The sequence below is a fragment of the Bidens hawaiensis genome, unplaced genomic scaffold, assembly GCF_021521415.1.
Source record: "Bidens hawaiensis isolate Kalapana, Puna unplaced genomic scaffold, B.hawaiensis_p1.1 tig00002572_1, whole genome shotgun sequence".
Lineage (NCBI taxonomy): Eukaryota > Viridiplantae > Streptophyta > Magnoliopsida > Asterales > Asteraceae > Bidens > Bidens hawaiensis.
Window position 1 is genome coordinate 311,359 of NW_027491140.1, and position 26,520 is coordinate 337,878.

Sequence of the window (26,520 nt, forward strand, 5' to 3'; positions counted from 1 at the left end):
GGCCTTGGGCCAAAGTATTGGGCCTTGGGCCGAGTGGTTGGGCTTTGGGCAAAGTGGTTGGGCCTTGGGCCAAGTTGTTGGGCCTTGGGCCAAAGTGTTGGGCTTGGGCGGCCCATTAGGCAAGTGTGTCCTTGCGGTTTAGTTTAGTAATGCGTTGTGTATAATTACAGGCCCTTGCTTGTGATTGTGCACTTAGGGATTTCCTAGTTCGTTGCAGGTGTTCGATTGATTCAAGTGAGTTCATGATGCCCTTTTTACTCTTTTACGTTTTGGGCTAGCATACACACCGAAATACAATTTTAAACGATTTTACTCGTTACAATGATTTGAATAGTTTTACATGGTCTCACTCGTGATGGTGCATTTTGAAAGCTATATTTGAATTATTTTATATGCCTTAGGATATTTTAGACTCGTTCATGGTCTTGTGTCCTTAAGGTTACATACACTATTGATGGTCTAGACTCGAGGACATTAGTAGACTTGGTAGTAATTGAATATGAGTAGACCTATCTACTTAGTTCCCGTATGGGATGATATATATATATATATATATATATATATATGTATGTATGTAGGAATATATATGTATGTATATATGGAGGTATGTATGTACGTATGAGGATGTGTTACCTTATAGCCTACGATTGTGTAATGATATTTAGTTCCTCGTGACTAAGAATGATGCATGTAGGCTTATTGATGTGTGTGTGCATGGTGATTCACGGCCGGGTCAAATATATTACTCGGGTTGTACCCGTGGTGGAGAGGCCCGTGTGACGTGATCATCATTTTGGCGGGTCAAATATATTACATGGGTTTTAAAATCCCGTGGTGAAGAGGCCCGTTGATGTTGAGCCGTGATCGGGTCAAATATATTACTTGGGGAAGACCCGGGGTGAGGAGGCCCGTATCACGTGCTTGGATATATGAGCTGGGATCGGGTCAAATATATTACTTGGGGAAGACCCGGGGTGAGGAGGCCCGTATCTCGTGCTTGGATGTATAAGCTGCGACCGAGTCAAATACTCGGGTTTGACTCGTGGCGGAGAGGCTCGTGTCACATGCTTAGGTCTTACCGCGTCCGGGTCAAATATATTACTCGAGTCTTGACTCGTGGTGGAGAGGCCCGTGTACGTGTGTTCCACGATGATTGTATTACTTGGTGAATTATATATAATTTATTTTATTTATACCTTCTCTATTGTGTATAACTATAGCTTTGAAATAAAGTATGAATTATTGTTTATGAAAACTTGAACTCACTCAGCTCAAGCTGACTTTGTGTGTATGTTAGATTGACTTTCAGGTTGAGGATTAGAGATTTCCGCTTGGACGTGCTAGAGACTACTCGGATGGTTGAAGGCACATCTAGTCGAAGAATTAATAACGCAAACTGTTTCTTTTAAATTATTACCATAAGTATTTAAATTTTGATTTTGGTCACTTTCCCGGGTTTTGGGAATTTTGATGTTATCTATTCCGCTGTTTACTACTCCGAAACGATTTTAATGAGATGAAGATTTCAAATAAAACGAATATTTTATTTACAATTGATTTTGGACACCTGTACCTGTGTTTTGGGATTTTTAATACTTAAACTTTTCCGCTGTTATTTACTCTGAACTTGTTTTAAATACAAAGAATCGTTTGGTTTTAAATTTTTGTGAATTTGTGGATGTGATTACCAACTGTAGGATTCCCGGAATTCGGGGTCTTACACGAAGGGGTTTATGTAATTACCCCAAAACTTAGTATGGACGTATGTAAATACGTTATTACGAGCCAAGACCTAGTCGCAAATCGATACGTTAACTCGTGTTCATTCCATACGTAAATGGATTGATACATTACATGGATGATGAATACATTAGGTGAGGAGAGAATCCGGCATGGTAACGTTACATTACATAAGTATGGCACAGATCTCTATGCACATTCACTAGGGAGGGCCTATTTATAGGCAGTCCTTCTCATTCTTTAATATCACTAACGAATGAGACTTCCCGTAGCGAATGACCTCCCATTTGCTAAACATCCTTAGGGAATGGGCGTTACTTTAACGAATGAGCCTCCATTCGTTACACAGTAGTAACGAATGGGCTCTTACATTAACGAATAGCCTAGTCTTTAACGAATGAGGCCTCATTCGCTAAACATCCTTAGCGAATATGCCTTTTTTTTTTACAATCCTCATTCGTTATCTCCTCTTTCGCTAGAACAGTGTCACATATGTTAAACATCCGTCCACATTCATTACACTTGAACGAATGGGTCTCATTCGTTAACCTTTTAACGAATGGGTACATACGTTACTCCACATTCGTTAACCCATTAACAAATGTCTTCATACGTTAAAACCACTAACGAATGTCCACATACTTTAACACCCTCATTCGTTAACACTAGTAACGAATGTTTTCCATACGTTAATCACCTTCATTCGTATGAACAGTACACGAATGAGGTCTCATTCTTTAAGTAATCCATATTCGTTAAACTCCTTAACGAATAACTCATTCGTTAAACCTTCGTAACGAATGACCATTTAACTTAACGAATCATCCTTCAAATGGTTACTGTAGCCGGAAAATTCAGTTACAGTGGCCGGAAACTTCAAATCATCATCAAATCTCCATATCAAATTATCAGATTATACACGAAGCTCCGGATTTACATTACGATTACGATTCAAACATCAATTTCATCATCAACCATCTGAATCATCATTAATTAAGCTTTGCAACTTGAAAGCTTCAACCATGGCATCCATGGCAGATTCCAATCCAACTACCAATTAACCATCTCAATACATTAATTAGCTTTGGAATTACATTCTGAACACAAATTCATCATCAGATTCAACATTCAATCTCTGAATTGGTTCAAATCTGATCAAAACAGTATGTTAACTCCGATGAACACGAACAAACATGTATCACGAGCAACCTCCGGCTCTGATACCAAATGTAAATACGTTATTACGAGCCAAGACCTAGTCGCAAATCGATACGTTAACTCGTGTTCATTCCATACATTAATGGATTGATACATTACATGGATGATGAATACATTAGGTGAGGAGAGAATCCGGCATGGTAACGTTACATTACATAAATATGGCACAGATCTCTATGCACATTCACTAGGGAAGGCCTATTTATAGGCAGTCCTTCTCATTCGTTAATATCACTAACGAATGAGACTTCCCATAGCGAATGACTTCCCATTCACTAAACATCCTTAGCGAATGGGCATTACTTTAACGAATGAGCCTCCATTCGTTACACAGTAGTAACGAATGGGCTCTTACATTAACGAATAGCCTAGTCTTTAACGAACGAGGCCCCACTCGCTAAACATCCTTAGCGAATGTGCCTTTATACATTATGTGTAAAGACTAAACTACCCCTAGCCTATTCGAACAGTTGCAGACACCAAATCCGTGCACTAACAATGTAATCACCATCTAAGTGTTAATAAGACCATGGCCCATGGGGTAACATAAAGTTTGAATCTTGATTCATTTCAGGTGTTCATTGTTTGAAGGCGCCATATGAATTCGATTAGGGTTCTTCGAAGCGGCACATCAGTTAGTTTTCGTACGCTTAGAAGTAGTTTCATGATTTAGTTATCGCTTGGCATAAGTTATCACTTAATATAGTTATCTCGTAGTGTTCACGGTACAAAAAAATCATGTGTCGGATCTGGACTCGCTATTTGACATTCATTTTAGGAGAAGTTTGAAACAACAGGACTATGTAGGGATTTACTATGCTACATTAACAGTCAAGTGAGGCCCTTCTCTTTAATATTCGCATAATGTAGTTATCGTTTAGCATAAGTAATCGCTTAATGTAGTTTTTGTTGGAAGTTTTGGGTATATGTTTGTGAATGAATGTCTTAAAAAGAAAAGTGGTAAAACTTGTCCCACATTGGGTTGGGAACAAAATGAGGAGTACTTTATAAGGTTTAGCCTTTACTACACCATTGAAGCTTTTTGATCTGTTTTACCACAAGTCCTACCCGCGCGCAAGAGGGGGGGTGCAAATTTGGGTTTTTGGAATAGAATTTCTTTGAACGTGTGCGTGCTGCACGTCCCGCGGACACGAATGCATCTCCAAAAACCTAGGCCAGCAGAGGAAATTTTTTGCACTCATTTTTTAGACTGCCCATTAATACATTTCGTAACTGTTAGTCAATGATTATTAATGATCATTTTTATTTTCTGTTTCACTGCACTAATGACCATTATTATGAGAATTATTCAGTATTATTATGCACCAATGGTCAATAATTAGTTATGAGTTTTATTGCTATAAAACCAGATGAAATGCAGTAGTTCAAACACAACAAAAAATATACAACTCTCTCTAACTCCCAGCATCATTACTTCGTTTTCTTTTCAGACAACCGTGAATCTGTTTAAGGGAATTGTGTTAAACACAATCCCGGTTCACCGTTATCGTTTATTGTGTTATTGTTTCTTGTTTCAGGTTCTAATACAGAATTATCAACAAACTCAAACAGATTATTAATTGTTCCTGTATTTTTCGTTTCAGAATCGAATGCCAATCTATGATGTAAGACCCCGAATCCCGGGAATCCTACAGTTGGTATTCATACAAAATACTTACAAAAATACTTAAACTCAAAAACAGTTCATTTCATTAAAATAACCAATTCAGAGTATAATTCTGTAACGCCCGGAAATTTTGGTAACCAGCTTGATCATTTATAAAAGTTTTTTTTTATAGGCTGGGTTTCACCTTTCTAATTTAGGAGCCTTTTTAATATATTTTATAAGTCCATTTATCCGCCTGTTATGCTCATTTATTGATCAATTCTTCGTTTAGGATTAAAATCCGGCAACTGTTTAGTTTTCCGGCGACGATGGCGGCAGTTTCTGGTGACAGGAACTGTTGTCTTTGATGGGTCTTGTCGAGAAAAACGCGTGTATATATTATTTGCCCAAAGCGGAGTTCGTTTGATAGGGTTTTGAGTTATTCGACTGGTAACGCTTAAAACTAATGAATCTGGAGTTTTTTTCTGTGCTAACACCTGTGGGGGCAGGTGAGGCTTGCGACACCCGGCAATTTATGGTTAACACCGTTAATACAATCTCCGTTATCTCAAACACTCATTCATGCGTTTTACTTAATTGGGGTAAATTAAGTGTGTCGGTTATTGCACAAACATTCACGTTGTGGTAATTGGAGAATTATTGAATCACACGAGTCTGACCCGAACGTTGGTGAAAAATAATACCTCAAGCATATATTTATAATATTATCAGTGTGAAATTTCATTCTAAATGATTATGTGTTTAGTTTATAGCTCGTTTCATGAAATTGCGATTGATTGCACGTGCTATGTACGTTTTCGGCTTTTATAAAATAGTTTTAGCATAGATACCGACGAGGCTTTATTTTTACTAACTTGGGTTAGTATTTTAGTCACAATGGTTCGTTATAACCCGGTTCATTGTTAAAAAGTTTGTTTAAAGCCAAACTTGTTTCAACAAGGACTATTATTGTAATTAAGAATTAAAAGAATATTAAAATAAAAATCCCCAACCCTAATTCCCCCAAAACCATTGATGATTGAAGCCATTCTCCCTCACTCACAATTTCAAACCACCAACACACCCTAGTTATCTTCAATTCAACCTTGGGTCTTGCAATTGATGGTGCCTTTGATTGATTCTCAGGATTCCTAATGTTAATTGGTAAGTTTTATGTATCAATTTTATGTTTTGATGAGTTCTTGATAAACCCTAAATGTCCAAACTTCTTTAATTTTGATGATTATGATGTTAATTGATAATTTAGAACCCTAGAGATGTCATAAACATGTTAGAGTTTGAGTTTTGTTCATAACAGTTTCTGACATATTCGTACTTGTTTAGTGTTCGGTCTGTAACTTGATGAAAATATATTGTTTTTCATCGATTCTTGTTTCTATGATGTTCTACTTTGAGTCTAGTTTTCAGAAAGGTATAATATGTAATTTTTGGACAAGATTTGAATGCTTTTTATGATTTTATAAGATCGAGTGTCAAAGCTGATGCGGGATGACGGATTCTGGTCTGTCTTCCCGACATCATAACTCTTTTCGACAAGTCTAAATTGGTTGGTTCTACTTCTGGAAGTTAATATTTTGACTTAGGAACCAAACCAAATTAGAATCGTTTAATTTGGTTGCGTAATGATTTTTATAAAAATAAAACCATTTTGTTGCGCACCGAAATAGCTGCACGTACCTTTCTGTGTTGGAGGAATTTTTATGATTTTTATGTGCACAAGAAAAATAAAACAAAAATATCTTTATAAACCTAAGACATTTATTAAACTTTTTTAAAACTTTCATAATTTATTTCTATGGTTTTTCTATGTAATAAAACGCATCTTTGCATGTTAAAATATGCATGTTATACTCGTTATTGATCGATACGTTCGTTTTAGGCTTATCAGTGGATGTTCAATTGTATTCTTGTCGGGGCTGTTTCAAGTGAGGTTTTCTCCGTCATCTTCCTAGGTATGTCATATGTGTTTTACCTTAGTATCGTGGGCTACGAAGCTCGTTTGATTGATCAATTGTCGATAGATTGAAAAACTAGGATTTCGTTTGTCTAGTTTGTTGATTGTTTCGTTTAGCGCGTTGTTTGAGGGAATTAACAACCAATTCAGATTGTGTAGCCTCGGTAGGTATTACGGGCTGTGGAAAACTTAATTTTTATGATAATGGGGCTGAATTGGTTGTCGGTTACTCAAACGGGTCGGTGCAACGCGAATTTAAGTTTATTGAATAGTTGGTGCGTTGTTCTTGCGAGTTACTGATCCATCCAACTCGTGTAGTGTCGTATGGGCTAGTAGGCTGTGAAATTTAGCATATTGGGTCCACACGGGGATGAGTTGGATGTTAAGTTCCAAAACAACTCTTAAACGCGTATATTCGTCTCACCTAGCACTTCCAGAGGTAATTTGGGAATTCTTTATTCTCGGGAACACCTATGGGTGGTTTTGGTAAATATAAAGCCCCGGGGGCTGTTTAAACGAACTTGGTGAGGTTGAGGCTTTAGGTAACTTGAACCATATTAGAACGCCTCGTAGGATAAACGAGTCATTTCGGTACCGTTAGTGATGATTGTATGTAAACCGACAGGCGTTTGAGTTGTGGGGGATACTTAGGGGTTCTCTAGCTCGTGGTGATTTCGTGCCTTATGTCAGGTGAGTTCATGATGCCCCATTTTACTCTTTTCAAGTTTTGGGCTAGCATACACACCCAACTGATTATACATGATGAACCGTTTAAACGATTTCCCATAGGCTTGTTTGTATTATGGTATGTTTGGGAGGTTAATTATGTATGTATACATATGTGTTACCTTATGGCCCATAGGCTTACTTGTATTATGGTACATCTTGGGATGTTTTGTATGTATGTTTACACATGTGTTACCATATGGCCTATGATTAAGGATGTTAGTTAGTCATTAGCGACTAAGGATGGCTTACTTGTAGTATGGTATATTTTGGAATAATATATATACATATGTTTTACATGTGTTATTGTATGGCCAATGATAGGCGATGTTAATTAGTCGTTATCGACTAAGGATGTTTACGTATGCCTACTTTGTGTTTGCATACGTTGAATGAAATGTTACGTGTTTGGGTTGGACGTGTGCTCGACCCTGATGTTAATTAGTCTGTAAGGCCCCGAACCCCGGGAACCCTACAGTTGGTATTCATCCATCATACTTATGAAAATACTTAAACTTGAAAACAGTTCATTCCATTAAAATAAACATCTCAGAGTATAATTCAGCGGAAAACCAAATTTTTTTTTTTAGATGGTATAATCGAAGTTTTATATAATTTACTATAAAACGATTACAATAAAGTGGCAGGCAAACGGGCAACAAGCTGCGCCGCAACCCCCTTTTGAACAGCAAAGCCAATCCTGCTAAAAACGAAGCTTTGAGACCTAGAAGCTGAAGAGGTTCCGTGTACGACGCGCTGAACCCTACTCAAAAATTTCACAGCCTCTGGAGCCAGAAAACCAAATGTATCAAAGGCAAATGGTAGAAAGACATGTTGATTATCTAAACAAGCTTTCTCATGTTTAACAACTTTGCCCGATTCAGCCTTCAACGCAGCCTGACCCACAACAAACCCACGGTCCCTGAGCCCAACAAGAGGAGACACTCCTGTAAGATCCACACAAGCGTGCTTCCCCCCTGCCCACCCGAACACAAGAATATCAGCTGGTCATAAAGTAGACCTCCCTTCAAATGGTAAAACAAGTTCCCGAAACCCGGGAGTTATGCTCAAAACCAATTTAAATGTATTTAAATAAATATTGAAACGCAAATGGTTATTATTATTGAAACATCCGACTAAGCATGCCCTCTACCGTCCAAGTGCTTCGTGCACGTCCAAGCGGTAATGCATCCATCTCCTAACCTGAAACTCACACTAACATGCACACAAAGTCAGCTTGAGCTGAGTGAGTTCAAGTTTTAAATAAATAACATCAATAAATAATAATCAGGATAGTCATTCCAAGAATTTTAGAATAAACGGGATATAACAGTTAGGCCATCATCATCACTAAATAATCATTCTTATATATATATATATATACACAAACACACACACATACATAGATATAAACATTTTTATAAGTGCATCCCTATATATATATATATATATATATGTATATTTATATACATATAACATCCAAGTAATAACATCAGGGTCGAGCAAACATACAACCCAAACACGTAACATCTCATCAACGTATGGAAACACAAAGTAGGCATACGTAACATCCGTAGTAGATAACGACTACTAACATTGCCAAATATTGGCCATACAATAATACATACATACATACATACTGATGTGTTGTAAAACACACGTATTTTCCGCACGTTTTATCTACGTATTATATTATATTTTATATGTTTTAACTCGTTTTAGATAGGTTTTACATACATTTATTAATCTTGTAGGTTTTGGGTGAAAGAAAGAAGAAAACCGGGACTTTTCGAGCATTCTACGTGCCTTGTTACGCATACAAGTTCAAGACAAAGCTCAAGGCCTGGCCCGTATGCATCATGGAGGCCCAAGACCCTATTATATTATAAGATATAAAAAATAAAAAACCCTAGCAGCTGGCTTAAGTTCCGGTCGCAGCAGGGGGTTCAAGGAAAAGAAGAGAAAAAGTTTTGTGGAGCTAGGGTTTGGACTTGTGGCGGCTAGGGAAGGAAGAACAGGCAAGAACCAAGCCTCGGGAAGGTTTTACATCAGTTTTACAGCAGCAAAGAACACCCGAATACCATCTCATATCCTTTCTTTCAACTATTGTTCATCAATCTTTCTTATACTTGTTGAATTGTTAACTAGTTTTGCAATTGCTTTAAGGATTGAGTTGTTATTGGTTAGTATTGATTGTTGGATGATTATTATGATGATTGGTATGAGTTTAATGATGATTTTGTTAAGTGTTTGCTGCTGTCCGAAAAATATGCTCGGCTAATCTTGTTAGTTCTACCTAGGAATGATGATTCTTGTTAGGTTTTGATGAGCTTGTTGGATTGTTTGATTGATAGACTTGAATTGCTATTGTAAAGTTTGATTTAGACATGAAATAGGTTGTGTTTAAGGGCTGGAAATTTTGGTGATTCGTTGCATATACCCCGTGTGTTGATTGATTAGTTTTGTATTGATTGATCGGTGCATTGTTTGATTCTAGACTTTGTGTTTAGGGTTTGTTTGCGGTAGGAACAGCCGTAGGGTTTTGTTGCAGGATTAATTGGATTAAGTACAGCGGTTAAACACCTTCCTTGAGACCGAGAGGTGATAGGAAGTTAGGGTTGTCTCATTGCCTTTGCATGCTAGAATAAGGATTGCGCGAGAGCGAGTTCGTTTCTTGTCAGGTTTAGGTGTTTGAGCGACTAGTTGATCTATTTTGGTTTAAGTTGAATTGTTCCTCTATCCTTGGTTGTGTAGTATTCATTACCATTAGGGTCGAGTGTTGGTGAGACCGAGAGGTGATCTAGCATTAGAACACGTTAGCAATTGTTTCCCGGTTTTGTCGTTTTAGCCGATTCTGAGTAGTTAGGGTTTGTTGTGTGAGACCGAGAGGTAATCCAGTGAGCCCGAGCGATCCTTAGTCGTGTCATCTTTAGGGACCGGTGTCTAGATATCATTCAATCCATTAGCTTGTTAGGCCTACAACTTGATTCAGAACTAGGTAGACGTTTTTCTCCACCCGAAGTCAACTCAGTTAGTTTTCAGTTATGTTTTATATTTTTGGTAAGTTTTATTAGTTAATCCAGTTAGTTCAGTTAAGTTAAAAGAATTCAAAAATCAATTAATTATATTCTAAGGTAGGTCTCATCTAGGGTTAGTGATCTTTAGCGTTCTTACGTGTCCACGTGTTCGATACTCGGACTTCCTAGGTCTATACTACTTGCGATCGGTACACTTGCCGGTTGTGTGTGGTTTTAGGATTTTCGTTTTAATATTAAAGCTTAGTTGTGAGGGTCATTATTATAGGGTATTAGACACACATCACATACATACATACATACTATAACATCCCAAGGCCTACCATATACAAGCAAGCCTATATAAAATAGTTTAAACGTTTCATCAAGAAAAATCGCTTAGGTGTGCATGCTAGCCCAAAAACTTAAAAAGAGTTAAAAGGGGGCAACATAAACTCACCTGAAGTCAACCAAACACCAGCGACGAGCTAGGGAATCTCTAAGTGCACACTCACAAGTAAGAGCCTGTAATTTGTACACCACACATTACTAAACTAGCCCGTAATAACACACTCGCCTAACGAACCGTCCAAACCCAATTTTTTTGACCCAAGGCCTAGCCCATTCTCATTTTACTTTACCTTAGCCCCTAAAACCTTCCAATTAACCAATCCCACCCTACGATTCAGGTCGGGCTAAACATGATGCACAATTTACCCGTTTGCATGCAAATCGAGTAGAATACACGCGTAATAAATCCTTAAATCAATTGCCAAGAAAATAAGCTCCATATGGACCAAATTCTCAACTTAAACTGTTCATGTATCATCATTATGTCACACGAGTCGATATGGTTGGCGTTTCCTTTACACAACACTCAAATTAACGTTTAAACAACAATTCGCGCACAACCGACTCGATTGACTAATCCCCAACCAAATCAGCCCCGAGTACTAAAAAAATAATTTTCTCACAGCCCTTGAATCCATTTAGGGCTATGAAAACTGATTCGGTTGGAAATTTAATCGATTAACGCATCAAACTCAACAATTGACGATTCTACACTCGATAAACCCTAGTTTTCGAACTAAAATCAATTGACCGACCTAAACACCTTCAATGACCCCGAAATTTTAATATGATGTAAAGGTCATCCCTGGGAATCTTTTTACACCAGAAGCCCTTTTTTTATCCACGAGAAGCGGGTCAATTGAACTCTAGTTGAAATCTGTCATACAAAACGGATAGGCAAAATTGAGCATCAAAACGACTAGGATTGGACGAAGGGAGTGCTGGGGATTGTAGTACATACCTTGAACCACTTCTAGTAGCTTGGAATTGATCAAAAGTCGAAGAACAAAGAGGGGGGGGGGGGGGGTGCTAGCAGCACCGATCGGACCACAAGGAAAGGGAGGGTTAGGGTTTTTTGTTTAATGTTATAACATAAAAAGTTTCATTCTAGCCCCTCCAAATTGAAGTATATGGCATCTTGGAAGAAAATTTAAATGCTTTAACATACCAGGATGACGAGAGGGCTTTTGAGTAAGGTCGGTTAAATTCCGAGAATTATACATACTTTACATGCTTTAAATCTTTATACTGGAAATTAACGGGTGTTACATAGTCGTTATCGACTAAGGATGTTTGCGTATGCCTACCTTGTGTTCGCATACCTTGGATGGGATGTTACGTGTTTGGGTTGTACGTGTGCTTGACCCTGATGTTAATTAGTCGTTATCGACTAAGGATGTTTGCGTATGCCTACCTTGTGTTTGCATACGTTGGATGGAATGTTACGTGTTTGGGTTGTACGTGTGCTCGACCCTGATGTTATTACTTGGATGTTATGAATAGGGATATAATTATATAGATATATAAGTATGACTACTTACCGTTTATTATGGCCTAACCGTTTATATCCTATTTTATATTTAAAATTCTTGGAATGATTTATACAGATGTCAATTATTTAAACTTGAACTCACTCAGCTCAAGCTGACTTTGTGTGTATGTTAGTGTGAGTTTTCAGGTTACGAGGAGGATGCTTACCAATAGGACGTGCTCGAGACTACTTGGACGGTTGAAGACATATCTAGTCGGGGTCTTTACTTATGAACAGTGTTTCTTTTCAATTATTACTAGTTATGTTTAAATTTGTTTTTGGGCACATTTCCAGGGTTTTTGGGGACGTGTTTAGTACTATGATTTTCCGCTGATTTTATACTCTGAACTGGTTTTCAAATAAAATGAGTTGCTTTGGGTTAAAATTTTGTTAAGTTTTTCGGAATCTTGACACTTATTATTCCGCTATTATTTACTCTGAATCGGTTTTAAATAAAACGAAATTTTTCTTGGTTTTAAATTTTTATAAGTTTTTGACATGATTACCAACTGTAGAATTCCCAGGAATCAGGGTCTGACAAATTCAACGGAAAATCATATTTAGTAAAACAAGTTCCCAAAACCCGGGAATTATACCCAAAACCAAATTTCAATGTATTTAATAAAACTCTAAAAGAAAAGTGTTCATTATTAAAACTTTCGACTAAGTATGCCCTCCACCATCCAAGTAGCTTCGTGCACGTCCAAGCGGTAACGCATCCTCCTCCTAACCTGATACTCACACTAACATGCACACAAAGTCAGCTTGAGCTGAGTGAGTTCAAGTTTTAATAATTGACATCAAAAATAATAATAATCATAATCATTCCAAGAGTTTTAAAATAAAACAGGATACAACAGTTAGGCCATAATTAATAATAAGTAATCATACTTATATATATATATATATAAACATCCATATAATTGTATCCCTATAGATATCATCCAAGTAATAACATCAGGGTCGAGCACACGTACAACCCAAACACGTAACATCTCATCCAACGTATGCAAACACAAAGTAGGCATTCGTAAACATCCTTAGTCGATAACGACTAAATAACATCGCCAATTATTGGCCATACAATAGTATATGTACAAACATACAATAACATCATCCCAAGGCCTACCCTATACAAGTAAGCCCATACAAAATAATTTAAACGGTTCATCAAGCAAAATCGCTTAGGTGTGCAAGCAAGCCCAAAAACTTAAAAAGAGTAAAAAGGGGCATCATGAACTCACCTGACACAAGGCTTGATTTCACCACAAGCTAGAAGACCCCTAAGTATTCCCAAAACTCAAACGCCTGTCGGTTTACATACAAACATTACTAATGACATCGAAAGGACTCGTTTATCCTACGAGACGTTCTAACATGGTTCGAGTTACCTAAATCCTCGACCTCATCAAACTCAATCATAACAGCCCACGGGGCCTTAAGATTACCAACACGACCCTTAGATACTCCCGGGAGTAAAGAATTCCCAAGTTACCCCTGGAAGCACTAGGTGATACTAACACGCGCGTTTAAGATTCGTTTACGCAATTAACATCCAACTCAGCCCCGTGTGGACCCAATATGATAAATTCACAGCCAACAAGTCGACACGACCCTACACGAGTCAAATGGGTCGGTAACTCGCAAGTACAACGCACCAACTATTCAATAAACGCAAATGCGCGTTGTACCGACCCGTTTGAGTAACCGACAAACAATTCAGCCCCAATACTTATAAAAATCATTTTCCAACAGCCCGTATATTAAATCGAAGCTATCCGAACTGAATTGGCATCACTTAGTTCATCCCTCGCGTTAAACGCAACAATCTACCATTCTAGCCAACCGAAAACTCTATTTCAAACAACAACTAGTTGACCAATCAAACTAACACCAATGTGCATAATCTTAAAGTATGTTATACTAGACATACCTAGGAAGATGTTGGTGCAAAAAACCTCCACCAAAACAGTCCCGGAATTGCTCAATTGGACAGCCACACGGTTAGCCTAGAACAAGCCGTTTATCGATCAATACGCGTGATATAATGATCAATTAAGGTGTAAAAGACTTGGGGAAACATAGAACTAACCTTCAATTGAAGTTTTAGACCTTAACTAGGCTGCAAAAAAAGAAAAACGAGGGGGTGTGGTTGCTGCCTTGCTTCCGATCGGACAAGGAAGAAGAGGGGGGGTTAGGGTTTTATGTTTTATGTTTTTTGTTATAATATAAAATGTTTCATCCTAGCCCCTCCAAGTTGAAGGATATGGCAAATTGAAAGAAAAGTTAAATGATTTAACGTACCGAAAAGATGATAAGGTCAACGAGGCATGCCGGATAACTCCCGAGAATATACATACTTTACAATCTTTAAATCTTTGAACCGAAAATTGACGGGTGTTACAAGTCCACCCCTTACAATGGGATTCTTCCCGAATCCCGATGAGATAGGAATAACTGCGGATAGAGTTTCATCATCTCGTCTTCAGACTCCCAAGTAGCCTCGGAACACCTACGGTGCCTCCACTGCACTTTCACCTGCCTAACCATTTTATTCCTCAAACGCCTTTCCTGACGGTCAAGAATAGCGATAGGTTCTTCAACGTAGTTCAGTTTGCTATCAAACTCAATGTCATCAAGAGGCACATGGGCCTCCTCATCTGCTAAACATTTCCTCAAATGGGACATGTGGAAAGTAGGATAAATCCCCGCAAGCTCATCGGGCAATTCCAGTCTATACGCTACCTCACCAACACGGGACAATATACGGAACGGACCAATGAACCTCGCACTAAGCTTCCCCCTCTTACGAAAACGAATAATACTCTTCCAAGGAGAAACTTTTAGCATAACTCTATCACCAGCCTCAAACACAATAGGACTCCACCTTTTGTCCGCGTAGGACTTTTGATGATCCTGAGCAGCCTTCATAAAAGCCTTAATCTTATCAAGCTTCTCAGTCGTAGCCTCAACCACCTCCAAACTTCCCAACTGTTTCTGACCAATGGAACCCCAACAGACTGGAGTCCTACACCTCCTACCCTACAATATCTAAAACGGTGGCATCCCAATCGTGGCGTGATAACTGTTATTATAAGAGAACTCGACTAACGGTAAGTGACGATCCCAAATACCACCAAAATCGATAACACAGGCCCGCAACATATCCTCAAGAGTCTGAATGGTCCTCTCGGACTGACCGTCTGTCTGCGGGTGATAAGCAGTACTGATGAGGAGTTTGGTACCCATCTCCTCATGAAACTTCTTCCAAAACCTAGAGGTAAAACGCGTATCCCTATCCGAAACAATAGATACCGGCACCCTATGCCTAGAAACGATCTCACGAATAAACACATCGGCCAACTGCTCGGAATTAAAAGTTTCTTGGATCGGCAAGAAATGAGTGCTCTTGGTCAGTCTATCAACGATTACCCAAATGGTGTCATAACTACCTCTAGGAGTACGATGCAGTTTAGTTACAAAATCCATCGTAAGATGCTCCCACTTCCACTCAGGTATTTCCAAGGGCTAAAGTTTCCCGAACGGCTTCTGATGCTCGGCCTTAACTTGCAGACACGTCAAACACTTACTCACGTACGAAGCCACCTCAAACTTCATCGCAGGCCACCAATAATTCTTCTTCAGGTCTTGGTACATCTTGGTCTCGCCCGGGTGAATGGAATAGTGCGACTCGTGTGCTTCATGCAAAATTTTACCTCTGAATCCCGCCTACCTCGGTACCCATAAACGCCCATCCTTATACTTCACCCCATCACCGATGTACTCCAATAGCTTTTCCTGACCTCATATACCTTCTGACATAATCCATTCAATCTACAAAGCTTCATTATGGACATTGGCTATTTGTTTCAGAATATCGGGTTTAAGGATAAGCTGATAAGATTTCACACGAATAGGTTTCGGTCTCTTCTTCCGGCTAAACGCGTCAGCTACCACGTTAGCCTTACCGGGATGGTACATAATCTCCAGATCATAATCCTTAATCAACTCCAACCATCGACGCTGACGCATATTCAGTTCCTTCTGTTCAAAGAAATACTTTAAGCTCTTATGATCGTTATAGATAACGCAAGGAACACCGTACAAATAATGCCGCCACAACTTAAGCACAAACACAACCGCCGCCAGCTCTAAATCAGGAGTAGGATAATTCGCCTCATGAGGCTTTAACTGCCGCGAGGCATAAGCGATGACTCGACCTCGCTGCATCAGAACACACCCAAGCCCCTGATAAGAGGCATCGGAATAAACAACCAGATCATTAGTGCCATCGGGTAAACCTAAAATCGGGGCATGCGTTAATCTGTTCTTTAATTTGAGAAAAGCCTCCTCCTGCTCGGTACCCCAAATAAACTTAACGCTCTTCTTGGTCAACTTGGTCAATGATGATGCAATTTTCGAAAAGTCGGGAATGAAGCGGCAGTAATACCCCGCCAAGCCCAGAAAGCTACGGATTTCGGATGGAAACTTAGGAGATTCCCATTCATTTACGGCTTCCACCTTTGCAAGGTCAACCAAAATACAACTCGGGTTAATAAGATGACCCAAGAATTGAACCTCGCATAACCAAAAAGAACACTTAGAAAATTTCGCGTACAACTTGTTCTTTAGTAGAGCTTCCAAAACTTCAGTGAGATTACTGGTGTGATCGGATTCGCTTTTGGAATACACAAGAATGTCGTCGATGAACACAATAACCGAACGATTGAGCATCAGCCTACACACTCAGTTCATAAGATCTATGAACGCAGCCGGTGCGTTGGTCAAACCAAAAGACATCACTAGGAATTCATAATGTCCATAACGAGTGCAGAAGGCAGTCTTAGGGATATCCTCCTCCCGAATTTTCAACTGATGATACCCGGACCTAAGGTCGATCTTCAAGAACCAACTAGCTCCTTGGAGCTGATCAAATAAGTCATCGATCCTTGGTAGAGGGTACCGATTTTTCACAGTGAGTTTATTCAATTCACGGTAGTCAATGCACATCCGCATGCTACCGTCCTTCTTCTTGAAGAATAGGACCGGGGCACCCCAAGGTGAGATGCTTGGTCGAATGAAGCCCTTGTCGAGCAAGTCTTCCAATTGAGCCACAAATTCTTTCATTTCATTTGGTGCTAGACGGTAAGGGGCTCGAGCGATGGGTTGCGCTCGGCACAAGGTCTATCTGGAACTCGACCTCGCGATCCGGCAGCACATCTGACAAATCATCTGGAAATACATCCGGGAAATCCCGAACAATAGGAACATCACCGACGGTAGCCACCTCGGTTTTCACGTTTATAGCATACGCCAGATACGCCCCGCAACCCCGCTGCATCAATATTCCCGCCTTAAGCATAGATATGATATGTGGCGCCACACCATTCCGATCACCGAAGACGTAATTTGGGTCCCATCCGGGGCCCTTAGACGTACAAGTTTTTGACCACAAATGATCTGAGCATCAACACCTGCGAGCCAATCCATCCCAAGCACCACATCGAAACAACCAAGCGACATCAAGTACAGCCGCACCGGAAATCTATACCCAGACAATTCGATGGAACAACCCTAGATAGTCCTAGACACGGAAACGGACTTTCCTACAACAACCTCAACCTCAAACAAATCGACTACGCGCTTGGGTGATTTGTTCAACGAGGAATAGAAAGCGGTAGACACAAAACTTCTACTGGCACCCGAATCAAATAAGACCGATGCCTGTAATTCATCAAGTAAAAAGGTACCCGGGATAATATTACACTATTGCTTAGCTACACGATCACATATATGATTCCGAAGGATGAGAAATTATAACGGTGGAATAAAAGATGAATAAGGAAAAAGTACCTGAAACAACATCCGCGTCATCCTTTGCCTCTCTCTTGGAAATCTTGAAGGCCCTCGCCCTGACCTTCGGCTTCTCTTCCACTTTCCCCCTCGAGGAAGTCCCCTGACCGGACCTCCCCACCCACCTTGCTGGTAGGACAGTTTGATGCCAAGTGGCCGGCACCCTTACAGCGGAAACAAGTCAACGTCGGACACTCGAAATGAGGGTGTCCAACCTTATCACATCAAAAACAGGAACCAGACCCAATCTTACATTCCCCTTTGTGCAGTTTCCCGCACTTCTTGCAATTATCAACCACCGCATCCCTCTTAAATTCTGATGTCTCAGTCTTTACCCACTTCTCAGATGAATTAAAATTGCTTCCTCCGGGCCACTTACCATACGAATTTGAGTTACATGCCTTCCTAGTCTCGGTCGGCGGTAACTTCTCCCTTTGATCATACAATGTGCCTGGTAGGGTAACCACCGAGTGAAACGAGCTCATGTCGGTGGTCACCACACCCCTACGAACATCCACCGGAAGACACTTCACATACTTCTTAATCCTCTTAGCTTCAGGAGTAACCAGATCGGGACATAATCAAGCCATCTTATTAAAGTTTGTGGTATACTCCTGATGCGTCATACTACCCGCCTCCAAGGTCAAGAATTCCTATTCAATCTTATCCAATTCATGTGGAGGACAAAACTGATCAAGAACCAATTTCTTCAACTCATCCCACGCCATCCTCCTAATCGAATGATCACCCATAGCCTGCGCTAGATTATCCCACCAACACAGTGCCTTGGAATGAAACAAGGCAGTAGCATAAGTCACCATGTCATCCCCCTTGCATTTACTAACTCTCAGAACGGCCTCCATCTCCCTCACCCACTGATGTGCTGCCAACGCATCCTTAGTACCATCGAAAGAAGGAGGGTCACACTTCTTAAAGTCTCCATACGAACAACCCCGGGTAGATACACTAATAGTCTGCACATTGTCTTTATCCCTACTCGGCACATACACCTCCTCCTCCTGCTCGACCTGTGTCTCCTTACCCTTCCTTTCCTTATTCGAACTCTTACCGACCAATGATTCCTCCATGGCTCTAACGGCCTCAGCAAAGATCTCGGGAATGGCGCTATGGAGAACCTGATAAGCCTCATCCGCGATTGCCGCGCGCATAGCAGGATCTAGGGCGGGGTTATCCCCCTCCTCAAGAATCGGGGTTTCTTCCTTCTAGGGAGTAGGTATCTCACTCTGGGCTTCGGCACGTGGCTTACGACCACGACCACGAACACTAGGACGGCCTCTCTTAGCTGCATCAGTATTAACCATGACTTATCCCTCCAAAGATAGAATTTTAACACGGTCAAGTACAAGTGGCATTTAGAACATGTAAGGTAAGGGTAAATTGCTAATGCAGTTGATCAGGTGTAATTAGTCGTTTACTTTACCCGCCAGTCCTAATCACCCCTGCCCCTAACCACATTAGCATTCTTTCTAACACTTAAACAATTAATCACATACTAGAAATTTAAAATTCAAAGGAATGGCTAACAATTAAAGTTACCTCTTGGTGTGCAGCTACTCGTAGTGGGCATACCAGTCTTTTCCTTTACAGTTCGAGTCCAAGCATTCGGGGATGCTCGGATCCCTCGAACCATGGCTCTGATACCAACTCGTAAGACCATGAATCCTACTGTTGGTAGTCATACAAAATACTTACAAAAATACTTAAAATCAAAAACAGTTCATTCCATTAAAATAACCAATTCAGAATATAATTCAACAGAAAATCATAAGTAGTAAAACAAGTTCCCAAAACCCGGGAATTATACCCAAAACCAAATTTCAATGTGTTTAATAAAACTTTAAATGAAAAATGTTCATTATTAAAACTTCCGACTAAGTATGCCCTCCACCGTCCAAGTAGCTTCGTGCACGTCCAAGCGGTAACGTATCCTCCTCCAAACCTGAAACTCACACTAAGATGCACAGAAAGTCAGCTTGAGCTGATTGAGTTCAAGTTTTAATAATTGACATCTAAAATAATAATAATCATAATCATTCCAAGAGTTTTAAAATAAAACATGATACAACAGTTAGGCCATCATTAATAATAAGTAATCATACTTATATATATATATATATATATATATATATATATATATATAAACATCCATATAATTATATCCCTATATATATCATCCAAGTAATAACATCAGGGTCGAGCACACTTACAATCCAAACACGTAACATCTCATCTAACGTATGCAAACACAAAATAGGCATATGTAAACATCCTTAGCCGATAATGACTACATAACATCGCCAATTATTGGCCATACAATAATATATATACAAACATACAATAACATCATCCCAAGGCCTACCCTATACAAGTAAGCCCATACAAAATGATTTAAATGGTTCATCAAGCAAAATCGCTTAGGTGTGCATGCTAGCCCAAAAACTTAAAAAGAGTAAAAAGGGGCATCATGAACTCACCTGACACAAGGCTCGATTTCACCACAAGCTAGAGGACCCCTAAGTATCCCCAAAACTCAAACGCCTATCAGTTTACATACAAACATTACTAACGACAACGAAAGGACTCGTTTATCCTACGAGACGTTCTAACATGGTTCGAGTTACCTAAAGCCTTGACCTCATCAAACTCAATCATAACAGCCCCCGAGGCATTAAGTTTACCAACACAACCCTAAGAAACTCCCGGGAGTAAAGAATTCCCAAATTACCCCCGGAAGCACTAGGTGATACTAACATGCGCGTTTAAGAGTCGTTTAGGCAATTAACATCCAACTCAGCCCCGTGTGGACCCAATATGATAAATTCACAGCCAACAAGTCCACAGGACGCTACAGGAGTCAAATGGGTCGGTAACTCGCAAGTACAACGCACCAACTATTCAATAAACGCAAATGCGCGTTGTACCGACCCCCATCCCTCACGTATTAAACCGAAGCTATCCGAACTGAATTGGTCATCACTTACTTCATCCCTCATGTTAAACGCAACAATCTTTTAGCCAACCGAAAACTATCTTTCAAACTACAACTAGTTGACCAATCAAACTAACACCGATGTGCATAATTTTAAATTATGTTATACTATACATACCTAGGAAGATGTTGGTGCAAAAACCTCCACCAAAACAGTCTCGGAATTGCTCAATTGGACAGCCACCCGGTTAGCGTAGAACAAGTCATTTATCGATCAATACGCGTGATATAATGATCAATTAAGGTGTAAAAGACTTGAGGAAGCATAGAACTAACCTTCTATTCAAGTTTTAGACCTTAACATGGCTGCAAAATAAGAAAAATGAGGGGGTGTGGTTGCTACCTTGCTGCCGATCAGACAAGGAAGAAGAGGGGGGGTTAGGGTTTTATGTTTTATGTTATAATATAAAATGTTTCATCCTAGCCCCTCCAAGTTGAAGGATATGGAAACTTGAAAGAAAAGTTAAATGATTTAACGTACCGGGAAGATAATAAGGTCAAAGAGGCATGCCGGATAACTCCCGAGAAATATACATACTTTACAAGCTTTAAATCTTTGAACCGAAAATTAACGGGTGTTACATATGAGCACTACCATTTCTGTGATCATGACTTCTACTGTTGCTGTCACAATCAGTTTGGTTTCACCACTCCCTAATGCAGTTACGTCTCATGCTGAGAAACCAGAATAATTCACTGGTGTAAATTTCAAACGGTGGCAGCAACAGATGTTCTTTTATCTGACCACGTTGAACCTTGCGAGGGTCTTGACTGAAATCGTTCCCAAAGTTAATGTAGGGGAAATGGATGCTCATTTAGTGAGTGTGGTTCAGGCTTGGAATCATTTGGATTTCTTGTGTCGGAATTAAATTTTGAATGGTATGGTGGATGCACTGTATAATGTGTATTGCATGGCCAAGACTGCCAAAGAATTATGGAGTCATTGGACCGCAAATTCAAAACAGAAGATGTTGGTACTAAGAAGTTCGTGGTGGCTAAATTCTTGGGCTTTAAAATGATAGACTCAAAAACTGTCATGAGCCATGTCTACGAGTTGCAACTTATTCTTCATGATATTCATGCGGAAGGAATGTCGCTCAGCGTGACATTCCAAGTTGCTGCTATGATTGAAAAGCTCCCACCAAGTTGGGTTGATTTCAAGAATTATCTTAAGAATAAGCGAAAGGAGATGATGATTGAAGATCTTGTTGTTCGTCTTCGTATTGAAGAAGATAACAAAATTACACTGAAAAGGAACGATGGTCCTGCAATGGCAAAGGCTAATGTTGTTGAACATAACCAATCTTCAAATGGTAATAAAAAGGTGGAAAGAAGAATCATGGGAAAGGCTCCAACCTTGGTCTTGAGGGGGAGTTAGGAAGAAGAAGAAGTCCCAAGGAACTTGGTACAATTGTAGAAAGCAAGGCCATAGGGCCAATAAGTGTAAGCTTCCAAAGAAAGAAAATGCACGATAAGTGAACATGGTTCGTGAGATTGATAACCTTGTTGTTGTGGTCACGGACCTCTCGTTTATGGTCATCGAAGTTAACTTGGTTGGGCAAAATAACAAGGATTGACGGGTTGATAGGGGAGCTACCCGTCATGTGTGCTTTGACAAAAGTCTCTTTAGCACTTTCAAAGAGGTGACTAATGGAGAAAAGGTTTTTATGGGAAACTCCACCAAGGCTGAAGTTAAAGGCGGGGGGAATGTGGTGTTGAAGATGACTTCTAGAAAGGAACTCACTTTTTCCAATGGATGTTCCATAAATTCGTAAGAACCTTGTGTCGGGATGGCAATTGAACAAGTTTGGTTTCAAAATGGTGATTGAGTCTGATAAGGTCGTGTTGACCAAAAATGTTTTGTATGTTGGAAAGGGTTATGCCCTCAATTGTATGTTCAAGTTAAAGGTAGCTGTTTTTAATGGAATGAATGAAAACGCTACTAGTTCTGTTTACTTGCTTAAGTCTTCTAATGTTTGTCATGGTAGACAAGGTCATATTAATTTTAATTCAATTCGACTTTTGATTAAACTTAATTGTATACCAACAGTCGATGTCGACTCAAATAATAAATGTGAAACTTGTGTCGAAGCTAAACAAACGAGATCGTCATTCAAAAAGATTGAGCGAATCACTGAATCCCTTGAGATGATCCACACTGATGTGTGTGATCTAAAAGAAATTCCTACTCGTGGTGGGAACAAGTACTTCATCACGTTTATTGATCATAGTACAAGGTATATATGTGCACTTACTTAAGAGTAAGTATGAGGCTATTGATAAGTTTATCTTGCTCAAAGCCGAAGTTGAGAATCAACTAAATAGAAAAATCAAAAATGTAAGGAGCGACTGAGGAGGTAAATATGTTTCCCATTTTGTTGATTTGTGTGAAAAAGATGGGATCATACATGAACTCACGCCTCCTTACTCCCCTCAATCAAATGGTATAGCGAAACACAAAAACCGCATTTTAAAAGAAATGATGAATGCCATAATGATAAGTTCTGGGATAAGCCAAGACATGTGGGGGGGGGGGGGAAGCAATCTTATAGGCGAATTATGTCTTGAACATAATACCCAATAAAAAGAAAGATGTAACGCCATACGAATTATGGACGGAAAATAAACCATCATATAAATACTTGCGAGTGTGGGGATGCCTAGCCAAGGTAGTAGTGACACCACCGAAATGCCTACTAATATGACCCAAAACAGTGGATTGTGTATTTATAGAATACACCATCCTGGTGATGCATTTTGTTTTCTTGTGTATGATTCTAAGAACCCTAGAATAAACAACAGCACCATAATAGAATCAAAGGATGCATCGTGGTTTGAACATGTGTTCCCATGCTTGGGTAAAGAAAAGCCGAGTTGTTTCTAGACCGGTTGAGGAAATTTTTCCAGAAAACGAGGGTGCAAGAGATAAACCTCGAGAACAATCTGAGATAGAAGAAGTTGAAATTAGAAAGAGTAAATGGCAAAGGAATCCTTCGGCCCTTACTTCCTTACCTACATGGTAGTAGAGGAACCTTAAACGTGCCAACAAGCGGTGAATTCCTTAGAATGACCTCAGTGGAGGGAGGCCATCAAAGGTGAGATAGATTATATCTTATAAATAATACTTGACTAGTGAATCTTCCTCAAGGATGTAAGCCACTATGATATCAATGGATCTTCAAGAAGAAGATGAAACTAGATGGCAACATCGATAAGTACAAGGCAATGTTGGTGATCAAAGAATGTAAACAACGAGAAGGTTTGGATTCCTTTGATACATATTCGCCAGTTACGCGAATAACCTCCATCATGTTGGTGCTTGTCATTGCTGCCATTAGAAATTTGGAAGGTCACCAAATGGATGTGAAAACAACTTTCTTGAATGGAAATCTAGAGGAAGAGATTTACATTGAACAAACTGAAGGTCTCACAGCCATTGAGCAAGAAAAGAAAGTTTTTAAGCTTGCAAAATCCTTGTATGGATTTAAAAATCTCCAAAAAATCGCACCAAAAGTTTGATCATGTCATGCTTGATGCTGGGTTTAATATCAATAAATGTGACAAATGTGTATATGTGAAGGACACATCAGATGGATATGTTATTCTGTGTCGATGCGTAGATGATATGCTCATTGCTAGAAGTGTTGGCAAAATCATAACGTCCAAAAAGAACTTGCCAAAGGCAAGATTTGACATGAAAGACATGGGTTTTTGTGGATGTGATTCTGGAGTTAAAATCACACGAACCCAAAGTGGACTTGTTTTAAGTCAATCTCACTACATGAAAAAAAATTCTTGAGAAGTTTAATGCGAATGAATCTAATGTAGCTAGAACTCCTGTTCACACAAGTCAATATCTAGCTAAGAATAGAGGTGAACTAGTTAACCAGTTGGAATACTCACGGATTATCGACAGCTTAATGTATCTTATGAGTTGCACTAGACCAGACTTAACATATGTTGCGAGCAAGCTAAGTAGATACACGAGCAGCCTAAGTTCAATTCATTTGAACTATGTGATTCGGTTGCTTCGGTACCTAAGATACACTCGGGAATACATGTTACATTATAACAGATATCCAGGAGTTATCAAAGGACACTGTGATGCAAATTGGATATCTGACACGAATGATTCCAGAGCAACAAGTGGGTATGTATTCCCACTTGGAGGTGTTGCTATATCGTGGAAATCGTCCAAGAAAACTGTTATTGATAGATCCAAGATGGAATTAGAATTCATCGCCCTAGATAAAGCGGGTGAAGAGGCAGAATGGCTACGTCCATTTGTTGAGGATATACCACGATGGTCTAAGCCGGCATCAACCATTTTTATACATTACTGTGATAGCCAATAGGCAATTGGCAGAGCTCATAGCACAATGTATAATGGTAGGAATAAACATATTAGACGTAGACATAATACGGTAAGACAATTATTCTCTACAGGAATTACCACTGTTGACTACGTGACGTCATAGGATAACATTGCAGATCCGCTAACAAAAGGCCTAAGTATAGAGTTAGTTTAGAAGTCGTCCATGGGAATGGGACTAAAGCCCTTGAAAAATTAAAAGTTCATACGAAGGAAACCTAACTCAACAGACTGGAGATCCCAAAAATCAAGTTCAATAGGAAAACCTAATTGTATGAATTAATGAGGTCACTGTGTGTGTGGGGGGGGGGGGTAACCCTACGTATTTAAAAAGGAAGTTTTCAACATGGTTTGGTAAACTACCTAGTCCATTCCTAAAAGTGACAAGCGTGACGCTACGCCTATGGCTTTTAACGATTCGACTAAGATATAACACCCCGACTTAAGAGGAAACGCCCAAGTGCGACGTACAGATTGTTCAAAACACATGTGACACTATTAAGTGACAATATTATCATTAATTTATTCAAACTTCAGGTACACAAGATCAAAACAAAGAAATACATTCAGTAAAAGAAAAACTGAATCAACTTGTCCATTTATTTAAAATGTCCTAAGTCTATTGTCTTCATCCTAGCATCACCCTCTAATAATGTTACCTGTAGCATATATATACAATAAAGTCAACTAACTAAATAGTTTGTGAGTTCACACAGTTTGACATAAATACATAAAACCATACAATTCCATGAACAAATGTAATAATCACGCAAGTAAGGCCCTTTCCAATTGGTAACAACCAACGTACTCAGATAATCGAGCAAGTAAGGTCCTTTCCAGTTGATAACAACCAACGTACTCAGATAATGAGGCCCTTTTCCACTCAAAAAAAAATGGTCCTAAGTGCAAAGGGGGAGTATGATCATACTTATGGAGGCTAACACGTGCAAGTAAGTTCGAGCAATTATCAAGCAAACACACAAGTCCATGTAACGAATTGTAGTTTGTAAACGAAATAGTAAATGCTTGAGTTTGTACGATATATATGCAACCCCCAAAAATGTAAAAGCGTTATAAAGGGGGTTTGAGAAACTCACTTTTGAAATAGATGATAAACGGGAAAT